The sequence below is a fragment of the Meriones unguiculatus genome, chromosome 20 (genome assembly GCF_030254825.1).
Source record: "Meriones unguiculatus strain TT.TT164.6M chromosome 20, Bangor_MerUng_6.1, whole genome shotgun sequence".
NCBI lineage: Eukaryota > Metazoa > Chordata > Mammalia > Rodentia > Muridae > Meriones > Meriones unguiculatus.
In genome coordinates, this window is record NC_083367.1 from 63,179,576 (window position 1) to 63,201,218 (window position 21,643).

A 21,643-nucleotide genomic window follows, 5' to 3' on the forward strand; every position below is an offset into this window, starting at 1 on the left:
CCTTAAAGCAAGTACATGGAAAAGGCTTGTGAGTTCATGTGTGCCCATTCTTTACTCTGAAGTACAGGCTTGGCAGATCTCTCTCTTCAGGAAGTCAGTGTAATCTGGTCATCCCATCCCCATCAACACCTCCATCACATCTTCATCAACCTCCATCACACCCCCATCACACGCCCTGCCTCAGTGAACTCTCTGCATGACCCTGTGGACCTGTAGAAGATGCCTCGGGGCAGAGAGACCCTGCAGCAATCACATTCAGAAACACTCGAGTTTTTGATTGTCCTAGAGCAGTGCATCGGGTCAGTTACAAGAAGCTGTTTATTTATTTCCAAGATGGAGGAATGAGTGGCAGGTGCTCATTCATCAGATTCCTTTTTCCCCCGTAGCTGGTAACACCCTGTTTGCTGTTTCCTTCCTTCCATCAGCAGTTAGATGTAGATTACCTCGAGGTGTGCAGAAATGGCATCGTGGAGCCCGGGACGGTTGCATCTTCAGTGTGGTTTGCAGCCGGAGGATTTCTGTGTAGGAGGCTGATTCTCTGTGGTGCAACGTGGAGAGCAGGCAAGAATTTTCAGAGCTGGCACCTTGTAGCAGTTCTTCTCATCACAGAGATGGAACAGAAGTAGCTTTCACAGGGCTGGGGTTAATTCTCAGAAGAAAGATTGTAAAAGCCCTAGCCAGGCTTACTTCACAACATGAGCTGTCACTTCTACGTGTGCTTTCACCGTGATGCCATCCCATGAAACTGTTGAGGAAACGGAACATACAGTGAACCTCTAAAAATCTTATCTATAAATAACTTCACGGACTTTTAAAGAAGACATTCCTAGGATACCTACCCCATGCAGAGCATCGCGATAAAGGCACAAATGTGTGGCAGACACTGTCTTCCAACTCAGGCCGTTACACATTACCCTCTAAAGTGTGGCTTAGGTGTCTATGGATTAGCAGGCTTCATCTCAGGTCAAGGCTGGGCTGCAGCAAGGTAACCACTCTGCATATTGCAATGATTAGTAAGCTCATAAACAAGGCCAGTCGGGAGAGCTAGATACTCTTTTCATTTTGCTGTTGGCATGGTCATAAAGCCTGACATGAGTGTACCATTGGAATGTAAGTGTTTTAAGCAAGATGCCTTGTTAGAACCATTGCCAAGAGAGAAAATATGTAAAGTATCAAAAGCAACAAGAAACTTGAAACTATTGCGTCATTCATCCGATGGAGTAACTATCTACGGAGAAAGTCTGTTTTACCAGGACAAACCGTATAAAGAGCAGAGTCCTCCATCAAAGGAACCAGCGCCCAACCCTATATCACACAGCTCATCTTCTCTCTGTGAGTGCGGATGCTCTGGAGCTCTGGACTCGCACCCACTCAGGGTGGTATCTTTGGTTTATTTGAGTTTCTTTTCCTAATGCATACAAACCACAGAGCTTCAGAATTTGGCCTTAAACCATCCTCTGACTACATCCCCTGCTCCATAGAGAAAGGCTTGAGAGCCTTAGGTGGAATCCAACTGTTTCCGGCCACTGCAGTTCTCTCCATCATGTCTCCTTGTGCACCAGAAAACATTTAGGATGCTACAAAAGCATTTGTCTTCATGATGAAAATTGCTGAAGATGGGGTTGGAATGAACAGAAGAGAAGACTGGTTTAAAAGATGAAGTAGAATATGACTTCAAAAGCAACTGCAGAAAGAGAGGGGTGGGCAGGGCAAAAAAGGAAGAAAGGAACATATTACTTTCTGAGACAAAGACATCTGTACATACACACACACACACATACGTGTGTGTGTGTGTGTGTGTGTGTGTGTGTGTGTGTGTGTGTGTGCACAGAGGCATGGCTGAAAACCTAGGGGAGATGGAACAAGATCCATTCATAAGGGCATCTTAGAGGACTCATTATTTTAATATAATCTAATAACTCTTTAAGGATGTCATACATGCCCACAGAGCATTTTGATCATATTCACCCTTCACTGTTGCTGAAACTTCTCCAAGATGCCCAACTTCATGTCCTCTTCCTGTTAGTTCTACTAGCCCACTGAGTCAGACTTGTACTGCCCATACATATGCAGGCATTCAAGCAGCCGCTGGAGCATGCCTCACCTACCAGAGACCACATCCTTAACGAAAACTGACTCTCCTCCCCCCAGAAGCCATCAGCTGTCAATGCCTCTCAGTTTGGGGTGGAGGCTATAAAGAAGAGTAATCATTAAGTTAGGCCTTGAAGGAAAGATAATTCCCTGGGACGTGATGATGACAGGAGGGACCTGGAGGGACCAAGGCAAAGATGGAAGTAGACTTGAGCATGTACTGGCTAGACAGAAGGATGCATGCAAGGGACCTACAGGCATCGGCTGTTAAAGATAGACTAGAATTCATCATAGAAGCACTTAAAAGAAAGACTGGAGGCAGAAGGAAGCCACTGGCCATTCCTTAGAGAAAAACAGTAGATGTAGGGGAGGCAGCCCGAGGTAGGATTTCAAAAAGGTGACAAGCTACGCAAACCTAAAGACTTCAGAACCATATTTTAAAAATACTAGGCAACTGGCTGGAGATCAGAGAGGTAGGAAAGAATAAAGGTCTAGAGGGAGTTGGGGAGGCATTGAAATCTTTCAGGTCAGACCTGAGGGCCTGAATGAGGACATCAGCACAGAAACAAAGCCCCAGACAACATCTGTGAAGGAAGGGTTAGCGAAACGCCACATAAGTGTATCAAGAGGCTTAAAGAGATGTCATGGTTAATGTCTACACCAGTCACGAGCGGAGAGTGGATCTGACACCTGACCTCTACACCAGTCTAAACCCTTTCAGGTCCCACGTCAGAGATTCTTCAAAAAAACACAAAACTTCCGAGCAAATCATCCCAACTTAGGCCCTAGGGACTTCCACAATTTAAGATCAATCAAACAAGTATCGTAAAACCTTTGAAGAAGCAAGTACCATGAAATAACTCAACAGAAACAAGGCAAGGCTCCTATGTGCTTCCTATATTAAAACTACTAAATCCCAAATACAGATTAATGTTAAATTATTGCAGAAATAAGAATAGAATAAAATGAATGATGATTTAAGCATGGCCAAACATAATGTAAATTAAAACATTACTATGGACAATACAATCTAGATAGTAGACTAGACATGGCCAAAGAGAAAATTAGGAAAGTGAAAGGCTCCTTAATAAACTACTGCCAGGCAGTTTATTACATGCTTAATTACAGCACACTGGAAGCAAAGGCAGGCAGATCTGAAGACCTGGATGGAAAAATAACAAAAAGCCTAGGTCTATGTGCTCTGCCTAATTATCTTTCAATGATTAGGTAAAATGAGAGCATTCTCCGATAAATAAACTTTGAAAGTAATTGCTGCCTGCAGGTCTTTCTCTAAGACGAAAAGACTGACTTAGAAGGAAGGTCTGGGCTTCAAGGAGAAAGAGGAGACAAAGAAATCTTAATGTGCAGTGCTTCTAATCAGACAACAAATACAGACTAGCATAAAGACCCATGATCAGGGACCTCGAAAGAAGATAACAAAAATTCTGGCTTCACACACAAAAGAAGGGAGTTCATTTTAAAGTTGGCAAAGGTGTTTGAGTGGACTGGCTTTGTTCAGGAAGGGACTTAGGAATAACTAGATTATCTTGTCATTGTCACACATGGCAAAAAGAATTTTAAGGGTAATAACTGAACACTATAGCGCATAGGACTTCAAAGCCAAGAGGAATGGCTGTCACCGTCCCTTCTCCGCTGTGTAGGTAAACTAGATGAAGTGGCAGCCTTGTGGAAAACATGAGCCGTGCACGGAGAAGCCTGGCTGCGCTGTCCTATCTACAGGCACATTGCTCTCAAGCACACGTGGGATGCTTTTTAGAAAATATTACCATAAGCCACGTCAAACAGAAGCAGAGTAACTTTCACAAACCTGGAACCCTACAAAATATGTTCCTTTTATTTTGAGATCAAATCAGAAGCCAAAATTGAAATATTAAACAATATTTTGAAAATCACATGATGTCAAATAGAACCTTTTGATGCTAAAAAAAATTGAACAGTAATAAATTGAACACTGTGTCTATAGCAGCTTATAAGATGTTGAGAGTATAGACATGAAGATTATGGCACATGTGTACCCAGAATTTTAAAAAGTAGACAGGATATAGCTTTAATGTTTGAATATGAAAGAAATTTATAATTCTGAGTTGTGATTATTTTATCTGATTAAAATCAATTCATCAAATATGTTGGCAAATTTGAAACATTAGGTAAAATTGAAAACTCCCTGAGCTTGCTATGTTGGTGCACACCTGTAATCCTGGCACCCAGGAGCTGAGGCCTGCGATTAAGGACCAGCCCAAGCTCCAAAGTAAGATCCTATACAGAAAGACCAATGGCTGGGGTGTGGCTTGGTGGTCATTCACTCACTTAGAGTTCGAAAGGCCCTGGAATCCATCCCTGGTATTCATAGGAATAAACAAAAATTTGCTAGAAATGATAGTCTCTGAATTTGACCCCAGAAGAAAAGAAGTCCCAAATTGTCCTATAGTCCGACTTGAGAGCAAAACTAGACAAAAATGATATGACAGAAAATTAAAGCATATTAACTGATGAGCTTTGGTACAAATATCATTTCAAAAATTAACAAATCAAATCTAGGTTAATATTAAGAAAATGAAAATATACCCAAATTTCCTCTGTCCTAGGAATTCAGAAGACATTTAATATTAAGAGTAAATGTAATTTACCACCTTCTGGAGAATAACTCTATGATCTTCATTTGACCCAGAAAGTATGTGATAAAATTCCACATCTACTCATATTGAAAGACAGAAGTAAATGATTCTTGCTAAATTTATATCCCATAGTCTGATGCATAGTCTCAACCAGGACTCTCCTGCAAGCCGCCCTTAGCTGAGAAACACAGGAAGCACGCCAGGTTCACGGTCATCTGTCCTCTCAGCTGCACCAGATGCTTCAGCACGGGATCCTTTATCTCTTCCAGGCACTTGGCACTTCTTCCCATCGTCAGTTTGCATGGCTTGGCACGTGAAAGCCAATCTTTCCACGAGTCTTAGCAACAGAGCAACAGGATTCTATTTACTCAAGTAATCTTCCTCACAGGGATCCTGGAAAGCACATGCTGACTATTGGCTTTGTCTTATTTGATATGTTCAACTCACATGATTAGGGTGGCTCTCAAATTTTGTGAATGACACCCTTGCTCTTAGGAGTAGCTTGACAAAGCCCCGGTTTGAGATCTGAAAATTACTCTCCTCTGGATATTTTCCATTGTCTTTAAAAGTCTGGGCCAAAGTAAGTAGAATTAAGAAAATGGACACATCTCCTCTTTTATGAAATATTTGAGGGGTTGGTTGTGGGCATGGATTCATTTCCTTCTATTCTTTCCAGGATACACAGTTCTTTATGACTTAGTCCCCCCATCGCTCATCTTTATACAGAACTCACTTTTTGCATAAGTCCCCTGGAAAGTTTTCTTTACCTAACACAGGAAACCCTACATCTGTGTACTATATAAATGGAATGATGTTTCTGGCCCAATTAGTGAGTCTGACTGTTTTCATTGAATTGATCTCTGTCAACTCAAATCACAACTTGTTCTTTTATCACACTTGGCTTTTTCTGATGGATTTTTAAAGTAAGGATACAGTAAGTGGTAAATATGTTAATTGAAGAAACTCTTAATGTCATGCTAGGCCATCCTCTTTGCCAGTATTAGTTGGTTATGTCATTGTTTATAGTCTCTAAGGTGATTGTGTAAGAATGCTGTATCCAGTCTTGTGAAGCACCCCACCTATCAGCAGAATTAATTCGACCCTAGATCATTTCATCTGTGGTGCCTCCTACAACTTAATGCAAACCAGTTGTATTCTGGCCGTAAAAAATGACTTACTTATTGGCCAGGACAGCGCCTTAATTATTATACTAAAAAACAACTATCAAGAAATCAGAGTAGTGGAGGGAGACTGGGGAAATGGCTCAGTGTCCAAGAATGCCTGCTGCTCTCCCAGAGGACCTGAGCTTTGTTCCCAACACTCACTCTGGGCAACTCACAACCACCTGTAACTCCAGCTCCAAGGAATCTGATGTCCTCACAAGGCCTCTCCTGGGCACTCACACATAGTGTTCCCAATACATACACATAAATATCATGTTAAAAAAAAATAAAAGTGGTATTGTGTTAGGGAAACTGAGTTAGAGAAGATTCTCTGTAACACCATGGTAAAAACATCAAGAAATTAACTAAGCTTTTAAAGAGTGTTAGAAGAAAGAAGTCACTTAGTGAGTTAATAAAAAGGCTAAATTACCCTGGTTGGGGGAAGAGGACCCAGGAAAGTCCTAAGGCAGTAACATCCAGGAAGCTTCTCTCAGATTCTTGTTTTGGGGGCACACCCCCTCCAATCATTTCCCATCCGTCTATTAGATTTTCCAATAGGATTTTCTGTTAGCTTGCCCAAGATTCATGTTCCCAGGAAGGAGTATATGGCTGGTTTAACTGGTTCTCCTGACTCCCTATCCCCATGGGAGTGTGGAAACAGAACTTTCTTTCTTAGAGGGTGCTGGCTAGGTTTAGGTCAACTTGACACAAGCTAGATCCATCCATCAAAGAGGAGGGAGACTCAAACTGAGAAACTGTCTCAAGATTGGGCTATAGGCAAGCCTGTAGGGCATTTTCTTGGTGATTTATTGGGGGTGGGGCAGTGTCTCATTGTGGGTGGTGTCATCCCTGGGGTGGTGATCTGAGTTCTATAAGAAAGCAGGCTAAATAAGCCATGGGGAACAAGCAACACCCTCCATGGCCTCTGCATCAGCTCCTGCCTCTAGGTTCCTGCCCTGTTTGAGTTCCTGTCCTGACTTCCCTCGGTGATAAACAGTGATGTGGAAGTGTAAGCCAAATAAACCCTTTCCTCCCCAATTTGCTTTGGTCATGCTGTTTCATCACAGCCATAGAAACCCTACCTACCCAAGACAGAGGCCAATAGTCATAGTTTAAGAGGAGCAGTAAACAAATGTCAGGCTTGCTTCCTTTTTTAGCTCCACTGGGGAACAGAGATGCTGTGATCAGAGGTCAAAGAGCTCCTGTTCACTCCCATATTGAGAACTCACATCCATCCATGTCACAAAGTTGACGGGGCAAGCAGCACGTAGCCCATCAGTGAGGAGGAAAAGTGTGAATCTATCTGTGCTTCAGAATCCTAATTCTGTTGAGTATCAGCACACCGAGTCAAGCTGCAGAACCACTAAGGCAGCTGCTGAGGCACTTAGACCACTAACACAGCCTGCCAAGGCGCTTAGGCCCTCAACACTGCTTAGAAGAACTTTGAAAGGGGTTCGCTGAGCAAGGAACACACTTAAGCTTGGTAAGGAGTTCTTTAAAGTTCTTTAAAGCATGGTCATTGGGTAAAGTTCTTCTGCTTAAGAGAGAAACTCAGACAAGCACAACTTCTGAGGCCACTAAATAGAAAACGAAAAAAAAACAAACAAAATAAAAAACCTCTGATCCTTTAAGCCCAAAACAGTGCCGAGTCAGTAACCAAAAATGTCTTTATAACCATAAAAATTCCAAACTTGACATAAAATTGTATTTTCTTAATACCTGCTGTACCTTGGAACATGCAAACTGCTGAAGCCTTTCCTCTATAAATGTTTCCAGCTTCATGGTTTCTGACCTTTCAGGGTCAAGGTCAAAGAGGCAGAGGGAAGGACCCTAAAGGAGTTCCTGCCCCACAGGAATGGTATAAGCTGCACTCCCTCTCTCACAAACATCCCACTTTTGAAGAGTTTGTGGAGGCTTCCTCAGGAAACCATTCACAGCATCTCACTATGGGTTTTTGGTTTGGTTTGGTTTTTCCAGGTGACTGATGATGTCTCTGCTGTTTCTCCAGGAATTTCCCCCCGCACACATATCACATTAGAATCCAGATCCGCCAGACTTGGTTTGGATCTCCAGATCGGCTAAACAATAAATGAGTGTGGTCTTTGCTGCAGCACCAGGAACAAACACAGACCCTTGCACCATCCCCAGTATTTCTCTGGCTCCTGCCTCTATTCTGCCAAGTCCTGGCCCCTACAACATCCACGGGACCTTTCTCGCCCTCTGGTGGTCAACTTGCAGAAAACCCAGCAGAAGTTTCCTGGGCCCTTCCAACAGCTGAGCCAATGGGCGAAAGGCCCCCGAGGCTCCCGATGCCTCTGGGTTGGCCTGACTGCCTTACATACCATTGTGAAAGAAATCATAATTTTAAAAAGTCCTTCATTATGTACAGCGAGTCACTAAAATCTTAGGGTTGTTGAAGTGGTGTCAACTTGAGCCATCTAGGAGACACACCTGTGGGTGCATTTCCAGGGAGATTTAACTGAGGACAGAAGTCCCACCCTTACGGTGGCCAGTATCATACCGTGGTTTGGAGTACGAGACTGGGTGAAAAGGGGAGACTGAGCACCAGCATTCATCCCTTTCTACTTCCTGATTGCGCACACAATGAGCAGCAGCCTTGGGTTCCTAGTGTCAGTGTCATGCCTTCCCTGCCACTGCATTAAACCCTCCAACTGTGAGCCAAGATAAACCCATCATCCTAAAGCTGATGCTTATAAGGTAGTTGGTCCTAACAATGACACAAGTAAGCAACACAGGCAGCGAGTGTGAAGCCGCGGTGGCGGAAACAATTCTGCATAAGTGGTGTGAAACCCCTAGGAAAGAGTGCCGGCTGAGCGTGGCCCAACAACTTTATGGCAGTTCGTGTCTACCTTTACTTCCCAATGACAAATATTTACAAGCTGATCTGCACACAGACTCCAAAGCCTCAGGCTCTCTGTTGTTCACCTCATGGTCTCAGGTAACTTCAATGGTTCCGTTATCTCAACTCCAACTTTCGGATGCACATGCTTCGTGACACTTATGGATGAGCTCTAAGTCAGTGCTCACGGCAATCGGGGGGTGGTCTCTGGACACGTGTAGAGAGGTGAAACTTGGAATTCCCACATTGCATGATCCTGCCAAAGGCTGAGAAAGCAGCTGTCAGCCTTCTTGCCGCAGCGCTCCTTTGAGAACTGTGCTCCAATGATCACCTTTCCCTTGCTGGCGCGCTCTCTAGCTCAAATGCTCCCCAAGCACGGTGCTGAAGGTCAGCACTCCAAAGGCAAAGCGCTCCAAAGAGTGTGCCTTGGAGACGGTTCTTGCCGGCGGAGTACATGCAGCAGTCAGTGTGATGATTGAACAGCCTATGTTAAGTGTTCCTAAGGCAGAAGCACCCAATTTAAAGCAACCATGTGGGGCTAGGGAGATAACTGATAAGGCGCCTTTTGTGTAGGAGCTGGCTCCCCACACTGTAAAAGCTGGGCATGCTCTTGCCTGTCTGTAAGCCTAGAACTAGCCAACCCCTGCGCTCCTGATTCAGAGAGAGACCCTGTCTCAAAAATCTAAGAAGAAGAGAAATAGAGGAAGACTCCTAGCCTTCAGCCTCTGTCTACACACACACATACAAACACACACAAACATCCGCACATACATGAACACATACACATATATATGTACACACATGCACACACATACACTACATGATACTGTTCAGAGAAGTCGTGATGAAATGCCGTGACTAGGCACTTACAGGAACTAAGCCTGTGTTTCCTCAGAGGAGTAAACCCTCAGAACTTACTAATCCAATGTTCATAGCCAATTGACTGATTGTAACTACCATGGAAAATGAGGATTTGCTTTGCTTCGCTTGTTGACAGTTTGAAATCAGAGAAAAGATGGCCTACCCTGGTTTGTTTCCAAACCTACACTGAAGGAAAGTTCTGGGAGTCATCCCACTCCAAAGCTTCATCTTTAACCCCTGCAGAGACGGACGAGTACCCTGGTCTCTGAGAGGACAGCCCTCCCCTCTCTGACTTCCTCCTGGATATTTCTACTTGAATATTATCAAAATTCTGTTATATTCCCAAAATTCAAATAAGAGTATCCTATGTAATATTCTGTGGCACTTCCCAGATCCTACCATACAACCATTAACCCTTCCTATTTCTGTCCGTGGCTCTTAAACACAAAACCTTGGGTACAATCTTGTGACCTTCCCAGCCCTCGGGGACTGTCAGCCAATATCAGTCTAGAAAGGCAAAGAGAGCGGGGACGATGGATGAGGAGTTTAGAAGCCCGTAAGTATGGACTGAAATGAGGGCTTCCTAGACCAGCTTTGGGGAAGCAGAGCAATCTTATTGGGGGTGAACAAGAGTTATGTAGAACTTTGGGGAGGGGCTGGGGATATTCTGGGTGGGTGTAGATCGTTGGTTGAAGGGCTAAGGTATGAGATGCCTCATTTACACTGAGAGAAATTCTGAAATTTCATTTCAGAAATCCCGGCAGCCTCTTTAGCAGACCCTTCAGCGGCCACCGCAGCCCTGGAGGGATCTTCTTTCTTTGTAGTCTCCTCACTCCCACCCAAGCCAGACTCTCCATCCTCCCATCGTCCTCAGCAAGCACTTTCTTACCAATGTCCATCTCATCTTTTTAGCCTGATTTGCCCTTTAGTATAAGACTGGCTTCCTAACCACCCCTCACAATGCCATACGGCTGATCTGATGTGTGCTTTTGTCTGCTCCTCTGGTCCAATCCCAGACTTTCACAGCCCATCTGCCTTTCCTAAGTGGGTGTCTGGTGGGGCTCTCACACCCACCACTTTGCTTCCCATGGTCCTTAGTGGACATGGCTAACTACCCAGCACACTTCCACCTCCACCAGTTAGTACAGGAGAAATGGTTTTAAAGTTCTTTGAGATGTTTGTGGGTAAATATTAACTTTAGACGTGCCATTCCTTGGGTAGTGACTGGTAGAAACTGTTAGTGACTGGTAATGGTGTTACTTCAGCCGTTAATACATTGTACCATTAATTCTTCATGACAAATCTATGAGGTTTCATTATCATTTCCATTGTTCGGGTGAGGAAGCAGAGACTCTGATGCCACTTATTTTAATGCTGTCCTTTTCAGCTGCCAATAAATTGTTTCAGTCTAATTATAATACACTTCAGGGACCTTCAGAGACTCAGAGTGTCTCAAGAACTCTTGATAATAATGAAGATTTGGGGGGGAAATGTAGTACTGCAGTCTAGATGCAAAGTATTCTTACAGAGTTGGAGTCTTGATGAGAAGGTCTGTGTTTTGGCTCTTGTGAGAGATTTGTAGTATCCTGGAAGCAGCCACCTTTAAACCAGAAGCAATTTGTCCTCATCAGGACAAGAGCATAGACTAACAGGCTACCTAAGTCAGCACTGCAGGTTGCCATCTACACACCTTGCCTAACTCCCAGAACTGTGGAGGCTCAAATCTCTGGGATTAAGCCCATAATATTTGTTTGTTTGTTTGTTTGTGCATGTGTGCATGCGGGCATATGTGTGCACCTATGATATCTGTATCATATTACAAGGTGAGATAGAGAAATGATAGATAGGTAAGTGGGTAGATAGACATAGTTAAAGGACAATAGCTAGGTTATTGATAGACAAATAGGTAACTGGTAAACAGATAATTGATAGGTAGATAAATAACAAGGTAGATCAATGATAGATAGTAAATAGATAATTGGTAGATGTGTATAAACATGATTGATAGGTAGAAGGCAGATAATTGATAGGTAAATGATAGACAGATAATTGATAGGTAGATGATTAGTCGAATATATGTAGATGATTGATAAATAGATAAGAGGTAGAGAAGATAGATAGATAGATAGATAGATAGATAGATAGATAGATAGATAGATAGATAGATAGATAGATAGATGGGTAGATAGATGGGTGGGTGGGTGGGAGAGTGGATGGATGGATGGATGGATGGATGGATGGATGGATGGATGGATGGATGGATCATTTCCCCAGTGGCTTCTCTGGATTCTGTCTGATGCAGGGGCTTACCAGCATCACCACTGTCAGCATCCCTGTCAGTATCAGTCAATGCTTCTGAAGCCCTGTCTGAAGCCATGCTCAGTCTATGAGACAGCTGGTCTCTCTTCTCATGCTTCCATGACTAGTGGAGAAGCCTTTTCCAAGATACAAATAAGGAAACGAAACAGGAATTCCCTAAGGAGCCAGAGTTGGCACACCCACCCTTTGTTCTGAGAGTCAGACTAGGAGCAACTGGCTAGGAGCCAAGTTACCTGTCCTTATTTATACTCACAAGAGGTCAAGAGACCCCTCAGTGTTGGGAACAGATCAGGGCCTTCATAAAGATGACACATTCGTGTTCATAAAAACTAAATCCTTGCATCTTTTTTCTCTGAACCTCTGACCTGCCTCAGCTTTGTTAAGGAAACTGCTCCAATTAGTTCTTACCAGCCTTGGGTTGGGGAGTGCAGGGCCTCCAGGCAAGCTTAAAGTGAAGCAAGCCAAACCAAGGCCCAAAAGGAGGGTGTGATTTTTTTGCACAGGATTTTTCTTATTTATTGGCTTAACCAATTCTTTAAAAAAAATAAAATAAAATAAAACACTTCCCTAAGGGCCTAAGATATTAAGGTTTTTATACAAGAATACACATGCATTCAGGTACCTTCCTGAACCCATAAAAGTTTGCTAAGGGAACTACTGCATGGTGCGCTCTTGTAGGCCTGCTTCCATATGTCCCGAGTGTCTGAGAGCTGGTGTTACAGTCCTCAAGCAAAGCTTTATTTTCTGAGCCTAGTTTAGTTTTCCGTTTTGATACTCTACTCTAGCCAAGTGACACAGCATACTCACACTCCTTCCCAAGGAGACACCCCTAAGTTCTAGGGAACCTACATGGTGGAGAGGCTTTGGAGGAAGTGCCTTCTGGCCTTGGTCTCCTCCTTCCTTGAGTTCTTATGTCCCTGACTGCAGCACCCTCTTTATTGGGCAGCATCTTCCATGAGTTCTGGACCACACTTAAGGACACAGGGCAAATTTGGTGGTTTTAGCTGTTAGTATTTTGGAACACAATCTGCTCCTGGGTTACCCAGCAACTTATGATGTCATCATGTGTTGCCAGCCAGGTGGCCACACCTGGAAGGTGTGGTTATCTTGCCCCTTAAAGGAACATCCCGACACGTGGTCACCCTCTCACTCTCTCACTCCTCTCTCTTCTCTCTTACTCTCGCTCTTCTCTCTCTCTCTCTCAGTGCCCCTCCCCTTTTCTCTCTCTCTCCCCATCATGTCCTATTCTCCCTTCCCTATACCCACCTAATAAACCTCTTGCATAGAAGATCGGTTGACCAGCTTCATTCTTTTATTAATCTAACATCAGCACCCTACAGAGGTGCTGGGCTTGGAACCAGCCTACCGCCTGCTTGAACAATGTACGGGGAAGTGAGGGGAACAACATTGGAACAATGCCCTGCCCTCTGTGGCATTCAGCTTGAGCTCCTCTGTGTTTTACACCTTCCAGGCAAGGTCTTACTGCTGAGCAGGGGAGCCTCCAGGATCTTGCCTTTGCTGGAAATACACAAATTCACATGTTTCACAGCCTTCGCCATGTCCTAAATCACACTCCACGGAAGCAAAGCCTACAACGAGGATATGTGCACAAGCAAATTATTGCTATGAGGATAGTACTCCCAGGAGTGAACAGGAAGGAAGCAAAGAGGAAGAAGGCTAGGCCAAGGTCAATCTCATGGAAAAGCCCTATAGAGGCTGCCCAGACTGAGAGTCCCAAGGAGCCGTGTGGGTACCTGGCTTCCCTGGGTCCACAATCCTCCCCACCTCCATGTTCCCACGGCTGGCTCAGGGCCACAGGCTGCTCCCACACCCTGAGCACAGCCCTTTAAGTGGTAAGAGTATAAAGAAATGTGTTGCAGCATATTTGATCCTGTTGTGAACCCCAACATTGTGAACTGCAAAACCCTGTTTCTTGTTTGGTGTGGTTGAGCCCTATCACACACCTTTAATCCAAGAACTTTTTATTGCAAACAGGTGATTATGGTGTGGTTCAGCCATCCCTAGCACACACCTTTAATCCAAGAGCTTTCGGTACACAGGATTTATTAAAGTTAACCCTAGGTCAAGAGGCGGAGCAAGAAACCAGCTGACGGGGCTTTATAGAGTAGGAGGGACTTTGAGTTGAGGGGTTTTTTAAAACAGCTTGCAAAAGAAGAAAAAGCTTTTAACTCAAGCTCTGGCTTTAGCTTAGGCTTCAGCTTCTCAGCTCCCTTGGATTTTTTGGCCTTTTCCTCCTGGGCTGTCAGCTGAGCTAGTGAGCCTTTTGGGTTTTTTCCATCTGGACCTGAGCTGAGAAGGAAGGTTAGCTGGGTGCTTTCTCTGCCTCTCAGAGCTAGTAGGTTTTCACCCCAGCACGTGGCTCCTGAGCCTTTCTTGGTAAATTAGAACAACGGTTGGGATTTTCATTTTTTTAAAACAATAGAAATGCCGTTGGGGGGTGAGTTCCCAGGGGCCCCAAGTAGAGTCTGGCCATTGATAAGTATGCCAAGCACGCCCCCCCCCCCCACCAGTCTGGGTAGGTAGAGTGGAAAAACTGTGAATCGGGAAAGGCAGGGCCTAGAATCAAAGACTGGGGTTTGGGAGGCTGTGCGTGCACAAAGCTCAGAGAAGAAATGCTTGCTATGAACTTCAAACGAGCTGTGTGCCCCTACTGGTTCACTGAGATTTTCTAAGAAGCGAGGTCAGCCATGGTGTGACTTGATGGGTAATGGCTTCAGGCCAAGAGCTGATCAAGTGTAAAAACATGACACAACGTAAATAGAGATTGTGCACAGACACAAACACCAGCTGTCACATGCCAGGACTCAGGGAAGAGAAGCGATTTTAGCTGAAATTCCATTTATAGGTGCTCGGGAGTCTACTGTGGGTTTTGTGTTTATTCTAGTTTATGTGTAACTAATTTAAGGGGGGAAAATGATCTCATAGGTGGTTAAGGCTTGGTGCAAACCACGAGGACTTGAGTTCAGATCCCTAACACCCACTTAAAAAACCAGGCCCTGTGGTAAGCCTCTGTAACCGAGCACTCGGAGGGACAGCAGAGACTGGCTGATGCCCAGAACTTGCTGGCAGGTCAGCTTAGCCTAACCACAGGCTCCAGGTTCAATGAGAGAGCCCGCCTCTGGCCTTCACACTCACACACACTCACTCACACATACACACACATGCATACACATTTAGAAATTCTTGTGCATCAGTTTGTGCGTTTAAAAGGAAACACTGCTTCTAGAAAAGCAGTCAAGCCAGACAAAGGAGCCTTATTTCTGGCTTTGAGCTACCCTTTTCCTTCTTTAGAGCAATGACTCTCAGTGAGACAAGTGAAGACTCCAGAACAGCGGCCTCTGCCTTACCTAGCCACCTGTCAGAAATGCAAGTGTCCAGGCTTTGCTCCAACAGACTAAGTCAGAAAAGTGATGTGAGGCCCAGAAGTCTATGTTTCCATGAGCTCCCAGGTGATGCCCAGACATGCTGATGGTCCAGAAAAAGTTGTTAGAAAAACAGAGAGACAGGAGCTTGGAGGTAATGATGGCATTCAGTGCAATATTGTCATGATGGCTCTGCCCGCAGGCACATTTGTCCGAACTCCAAGAACACAGTAGCTCCAAGAGTGACCCTGAGGCAAGCCATGGGCTCTGGGTGACCGTCCACAGGAGGCAGTTTCTTCTCCACACCACTCACTGCGGTGTGGGCCCCAGGGGGGGGGGGGGTCATGCCTGTGGCAGGAAGGTGATTAAAATTTCCACATTCTCAATTTCTGTTTTTCTGTGAGCCTCAATCTGCTTCAAACAGTAAACTCCGATTTTTTTTTTAAGAACACTCACGCAGAAACGAATGTGTAAAGGGTGTCAGAAACAACCTCAAACCTTGCCACTCAGGAAGATACCTCATGGTTAATGGCCTGTGTGCATCACTTCTTGTTTGATCCACTTATGGGTCGCAGCCGCCCCAATGTCTACCCAGAGGGGCGCGCACTAAATGTGCAGCGAAGCTGTAAAGTGTTGCAAGGCGCTTGCCCTCGTTTCATTTCTGTTGCTGCAATTAAAAAAAAAAAATCTGACAAAGAGCGACTTAGGGGGAAGGAGCCACCCTCGCTCACATTTGCAGGCTGCAGCCCGCTTGCAGGGAGTGCAGGGCAGGCACTTCTGGCGGGCGGTGACTCCGTACCTACAGTCCAGGGCAGAGAGGAAGGGCTACACCTTGCTTGCTCTCAGCTGTTCCTACGCGGCTATCCTCGATTACACAGGGAGGGATCCCGTGTCAAAGGAATGGCGCCACCCACGATGGGCTGGGCCTTCCTACATCACCGAACATTCAGGACAAGCCCTGCAAACATGCCCACAGGCCAGACAAATCCAGAAAACTCCTCACTAAGGCTCTCTTTTCAGGTGACTCTAGACCGTCCTCTTTGTTAAACTGGAAAGCAGATCAGGAATATGTTTAGTATCAGCAAGCACCGTTCTACTTGTAACTTTAGTTTACTTTCTTTCCCCTCGGAAGAAGAGCTTTGGTGGCTTGAATGTGAATGGCCCCCGTGGGCTCATAGAGTCAAATGTTTCGTTCCCAGTTGGTGGGCTGGTTAAGGACTAGGTGTGGCCTTGCTGGAGGAAGAGGTGTGTCCCTAAGGGGTGGGGTGGGATTGGGCTTTAATCTTTCAAAAAAACCCCACCAGGCCCAATCTTTCAGTCTGTCCCTCTCCCCAGTTTCCTCCGCTGCCCCCACCTCTCTTTCCCCTCCCTAGGCCTCTGCCTTGTGGATAAGATGTGAGAGCCCAGCTACTGGCCCGGTACCATGCCATGATAGTCATGCTGTAACCTTCTAAAATCGAAAGCAAGCCTTCAATGATTTAAGTGCTTTATTTTACAAGTTGCCTTTGTCATGGTGTCTCTTCACAATAGAAAACAAAGCCACAGCTCCTCTTCCTGGCTGCATCGGATGCTTCCTTCCAATGCTTCACTGCCACACACAGAGCTGCAGGCCAGCCTTGCACCAGCTCCCCCGTGCCCTCAGCTGGGTAGGTAATTTGCCAATCTTGAGTGGGATTGGATGGTCCAAGCTCCTCATGGGAGCCAGGCTTCTTGCTCCCCTCTGCTTTCTTCTGGGGTGATTTGCACAGGAATGGCCCCCAAAAGCTCGTAGTGCCAGGGAGTGGCACTATGAAAAGGTATGGCTTTTGAGGAAGTGTGTCACTGGGGGGTGGGGGGGGACTTGAGGTTTCAGAAGCTCAAGCCAGGCCTAGTGGCTCACTCTTGCTTCCTGCTGATCCAGATGTCGAACTCTCAGCTACCTCTCCAGCACTATGTCTGCCTGTGTGCTAACATGCTTGCTGTCATGATGATAATGGACTAAACCTCTGACTATGAGCCAGCCCTTATTAAATGTTTTTCTTTTTAAGACCTGCTGGAGCATGGCATCTCTTCACAGCAATAGAACACTGACTAAGACATCTTCATCCTTTCCTCTTCCTCCTCCTTCTCTCTGCCCCCCCCTCTCTCTGAAAAAGAACCCTGCCTCCACTTGCCTCCTGTTAACTTTGCCGTGCCCAGGGATAGACAGGATTTTGAAAAAACAAAAACAAACAAACAAAAAAACAGAAAAAAACAAAAAGAAAATGATAGACTTTGTTAAATAAGCAAATAAATAACCTTCTAGTTCCTATAAACTACATTCTCATATTTTCCTCATCTTCTGAGGAAAACTTGAGTCTGACCCTGTGGGGAAGTGGCCTATAATCTCCTCTGTCCCCACTGAGCCCCAGGACTGGTCTTATCTCCATCCTACTGAGAGGTATGGCCAGGATTTGGAGAAGGGCACACCTTGGCCGCTTCCTTTTCAATAAGAAGAAAGGAGACTGAGGCTGTAGCTCAGTGGCAGCAATCCAGCCCCAACACCACAAGCAGAGGACAGCTAAAAGAAGAAGAAAGCTCTGGCTGTGGTGGCAGGTCCTGAAGTCCCAGCACTTGGGAAGTAGAGGCGCCAGAATCACCCTGCGTTAAAGGCCTACCTAAGCCACACAGCAAATTCCACACTTTCCAGGGGTACGTACACTCGGCAGGGGAAGAGAGAAAATAAGGAAGGCCAGAGATGGGGGAAAGAGGAAAAGGAATAAAGGGGGAGAGGAAGGCTTGAGGTAGAAGCAGGAAGGAGCAGTAGAGGTGGGTGGGGAGGGAGGTGACATCTCCCAAGGACTGGGTCTTGCCCAGCTCTACCTTACCTCTCCTGGAGCAGGGATTACATTCAATACCCGTTACAGGGATAGTCACCAAATTATGCTTCCAGAAGTCCTCGGGCCTTGTCAGCTTCTTTGCAGCCAGCCTCCAACTAAATTCCTTTTCTACTGTGGTGGCTGCCGGCCACTCTAGCTATCTTGCCAGCAATTGCAGCTCCTCATGCTTCTGCAATCCTTGGGCCAAATTTAATCAGAAAAGCCGAAATAGCAACACTGTCAGCTACAAAGGACTCTTCCCTGTGACCATCTAATTTGGAAAGGGGGGGGGGGGCTGCAAGGGAAATAGCAACATGTGTCTGAAATTGAAAAAGGATGGAATAAATAAATCACCCTCAGACTCGGGATCCAAATTCAACCACATACTTTCCATTCCACTGTTGCAATGATAGTAATAGGTGGCCAAAGAGAGAGGAAAGGGGAAAGGAAGGGGAGGGGAGGAGAGAAGAGAGAAAGAACAGGAGATAAGAAAAGAAAGGACAAAGCAGATGCTGAGACCCATAACCAAGCCTTCGGCAGAGTGTAGGGAATCATATGAAGGAAGGAGGAATTAGTATAACCTAGAGGGGACAGGGAGCCCCACAAGGTCCAAATATATCTGAGCACAGGGGTCTTCTATTAGACTGTTTTTCCAACCAAGGACCATGCATGGATATAACCTACAACCCCTGCTCAGACATAGCCCATGGTAGCTCAGTATCCAAGTGGGTTCCCTAGTAAGGGGGACAGAAACTGTTTCTGACATCAACTCATGAGCTTCCCCTCCCCCCTGAGGGAGGAGCAGCCTTGCTAGGCCGCAGATAAGGACATTCCAAGCATCCTGAAGATACCTGATAAGCTAGGGCCAGACAGAAGGAGAGGAGGACACCCCCTCTCAGTGGACTCGGAAGGGGGCAGGGAGGAGATGAGGGAGGGAAGGAGGGAGGGGAGGATTGGGAGGGAAAGAGGGAGAGGGCTACAGCTGGGATACAAGTGAATGTATAAAATTATTTAAAAATTTAAAAAATATTTAAAAAATAAAGAGAGGAGGAGGAGTAAAGAAAGAGGGAAGGAGGACAGAGAGGAGTAAGAGGAGGCAAGGGGCTGGAGGTGAGAGAAAAGAGAGAGGACAGGGAAGGAGAGAGGAAGATCTGAGCGCCAGGGGAGGGGAAGAGGGAGAGACAATAATAAGGTCACCTTGGTGGTGGGGTAGGTTCACAGGTGGCATCCTAGCCCCTCCCACCACACCAAAGACCTTACCTGCTCTGTGCCCCGGCACTCCCTCAAAGGTGGAATGACATTTGAATCAGCTTCCCAGTCTGGGATTGATCGTCTCTGTCATCTAATGGGGCAACTGAGGCTTGACAACTCCAACACCACATCCCGGGAACTTGGCTTTCAGCTCTGACCCTGAGACCTGTGAGAGGGAATGATGTCCTAACCTTTGTTTGGGACTCAGAGTACGTTCTCAGGGTCTCCCTTCACCCTCCCCCCACCTGGCCATTTTGCATTGTGACTTGACAAGAGCTGCTGAGAGAGGTAAGGTCTACACCCTCCACCATTGCAAAACTAGACTTGGCCACGTACATCTGGTCCAGTGGGACACAGCAAAGATGGCAGCTGGGGGACCCTAGTTCAAGCACGGTGTAACAGAGCCTAGGTGGGTAGCAGAGGATAGGTCATGTCCCAGCAGGCACCAGACAACACTGGCCACAGTTAAAGGAGCCATTCTGGATCGCATAAATAAGACCACCAATCCAGAGCCTGTGAGTAGGGAAGAATCAGCAGATGGCACAGGCGGGGATGAGCGGATGATTTCAGTGTAGCAGGAACAAAACAGGGGCCATCTTTGTTTTCAGGAACTCTGTGGCCTTTGCACATGTTTTTCTTTTTGTTGTAGACAGGGTCTGTTAGATTGAGATTGATGGGGACAACGTGAAAATAAAAGAACAAGGAGGCTGAACTCTGCCGAGGCAGAGTGTCCTTTGATCAGAGTGTCCTTTGATGAAGGCCTCGGTCTCTTCTCTGGAGTGGGGCCAGCGCACTGAGGTGTGTGCGAACCTGTGTGTTGGCAGTGGAGGGGATTGTTGAAGGTTTTATAGGGCAGGAAAGGGAACTTTGGAGGTGAAAGATTCCATCTGCTGATCTGTCCCCTGCAGCATCGAAGTTGTAAATACCAGTGGAGGTTGGGATGTTGGTCTTCCTGGGAGCTGCTGGTGCTAACTGCCTGCAGACCATGTTTTCTGAGTGTCAGCATTCCAGTCCTGAGCCGATCAGCTCACGTGAGGCGTTTGAGTCATTATCCCCTCATGTCTGCCTCTGTAGGCCCAGAGATTTGACTTCAAAGGACGCTCTCCAGATTTGGAACAGTTAGGGAGCACCAGAGGCCTACGTTTGGAGATGTTCAAACTGAGCTGGGAATACCCAGTCCTGTCCACGGAGCCCAGATAAGCACCGTCTGAAAAGCCCATCCTATACACAAAGCTTCCCTGCCACACTGTATGGGCCTCCCGGGTGCATGGGTACACACATGGGCACACCTGCACACATGCCCAAGCAGGCACAGGCTTGTATGCCAAAGCACTGTCAGTGAGTGCCGGCCCACCAGTGACCAGCACCCTGGCCAAGAACTATGGAAGCAGGCTCAGTGGGGCCCTGGCGCACAAGACGCTTAGACAATGCAGCCCTCCTGGCACTCACTTGTAGAACAGCCGGGCCACCTCAAGAAGACAGGGGTACTGCCCACAGCTGGGCAGGTTCAAATCTATTTGACTGGGAATTGCTCTGTGTCCCTGAAGGACTCGGGAATACAAGAAAAGTGGTGACTGCTTGGTGCCTTGCCTTGCCACGCTACCCCCGGGACTCAGGAAAAGACACCCCTGCAGTAACAATTCTGGAATTTTTGGATTCTTTAAAAAAAAAAAAAAACACAGAGAAATATTATAAGAATATGTTTTTGTTTTAATCCCAGACGCGGGGCTGCGGGGCTGCTCCAGACAGCAGCTGACTGTGACTCTCTTTGCGCTCGAACGGAGGCATAGTTTTGCCAGCTGCAGATTGTGTGATTCTGTGACGTTTGGGATTCTGGGAACTTTTCAGAGGGTACATAAATGATAGGGCCCCAAGAGGTGGGTAGTTGTTGGTCACTGGGGTGGGGTGGTTGTGTTTTGTTAGTAGTCATGCCCAAAAGAGCCAAAAGGAAAAAAATTAGATTCAGGAATTTCTCTCTCTCTCTGTCTCTCTCTCTTCCCTCCATCTTTTTTTTCCTATCTAGTGATAAAGTGAAACTGTGGGGGTTGGGGGTGGAGAAAGAGTGGGAAAAAGAAGAACACAGAAAGTAGCAAAGACCGGCCACACACCCCTCTGTACCATAACTTGACATGTTGAACTACATAATCAGCCTGAGGTCTCTCTGCCTCTAGCCCCTATGTGTCACTGCTACTTCTGCACCATTGTGCTGGAGGGCCCCCCTAAGGTGTCCCCTCCTACCTAA

At 46.1% G+C, this 21,643-nt stretch overlaps 1 long non-coding RNA gene across 1 annotated transcript; it reads right to left on the reverse strand.

The window, feature by feature from the left end:
- Positions 1–300: 300 nt before the first annotated feature.
- LOC132649569 (uncharacterized) lies at positions 301–18,260 on the reverse strand. Its single transcript, XR_009588074.1, has 2 exons — positions 18,160–18,260; positions 301–745 (listed from the first exon to the last, which is right to left on the reverse strand). It is a non-coding gene; the product is annotated as an uncharacterized LOC132649569 (long non-coding RNA).
- Between the last annotated feature and the right edge of the window lie 3,383 nt (positions 18,261–21,643).